Here is a 1,384-nt window from a genome sequence, read left to right on the forward strand (position 1 = left end):
ATAGGATTGTATTTAGTTTCAGCACAGCACAGACTACAAGGATTAAAAGTCTTTATTACTGCTTGGCTACAGATTACTATAAGGTGCTTTTGAAAATATAAGACTGAATAAAACTTCATTCGGTTTAGAATTTATTCCCAGGAATGCTGTGTGGCTACATAACAAGTCTCCTGCCATAGCCACATGAATTGCAGTCTGGTGAACTAGGGAATGTGTGGATGAAAATTCATCCCTGAATATTTATGACAGAGGTCCCTCGTCCAGGCTTCCTTAGAAGGGTGCTTAAGCTAACATCTGACATTCATCAGACATTTAAATCAGAGAAAAATTGTTGCATCTCACCTTCCCTTAGTCATTCCTACGCTACCAACAAAATTTCTTTGCTACACACTTCGTTCTGTGGCCAAAGAATGTCTCACAAGCTGGTCTCTGCGGAGTTGCACACAACTTGTCTTTATCTTCAGAGAAGCACTCAGACTCCAAGACAGTGAGCTCTTGTGTAGGGCTGTTTTCCCCCAGGCGGTCCAAGATTGTGTCCCACAGCAACTCTGCTCCAGAAGAGCAACTATAATAATTTTAGATGAATTAAATGTAACCATTGGTAAGGCCCTGATCTCTAGAAATATTGCTATTTTGCATCTGTAACTTACGTAGTATTATTCATGTGATATGGGTAGCCAGTGCTGACTTAAAAAATAACAGTAATAGTAACCAGGGACTTAAGAGGTCTTCATAGGATTTCTTTCCATGATTATCTTCATAACTTATGTCCATTTTATAATGAATCAACTGTCTGGATTTGTTTTCTAAAATCTTGCAGCCAAACAGATACAGCTGGGGTTTTGTTTGATCTAGATTCAGATCTAATGAGCAATTCTGGAAGGAAAATCAAGCTGCAGTAAAGGTGAAGTTCAAATGATGAAAAAACGCAGGAAACATGATGTTTAAAATACCTACTTTATTTTTTTTCTAACTATTATAATCTTGTAGCTACACAGAAAATGCTCTGGAGCTAACTGGCAGCTGAGCAAAAGCTAATGGTTCCAGTATTTGATTAACCGAGGTACTCAGCCCCATGAGGTCTATTGATTTTCAGATGTGCTGATTGTATGCCCCTTTGAGAGCACTGGAGACAGCTGTCTAAATTTGTGAAGGTTTGTATTAAAATCTAGACTGCCCCGTAAATATTAGGCCACATACTTGAAACAAAAAATCACAGATCCTTAATTGGTTCGTTGTGTGAGCTTGGATGTGGTTACAAATTTGTCGTAATATATTTTCTTTCTGTAGCAATGTTCACAAGCTATGCAGAAGAAAAGAGATGCCTCAATGCCTGGCATCTCCAGTGTAGCTTTCTGTTCCTCTGAATGGAGCTGGGAATATC

The sequence above is a fragment of the Streptopelia decaocto genome (assembly GCF_964273445.1).
Source record: "Streptopelia decaocto genome assembly, chromosome: 3".
NCBI lineage: Eukaryota > Metazoa > Chordata > Aves > Columbiformes > Columbidae > Streptopelia > Streptopelia decaocto.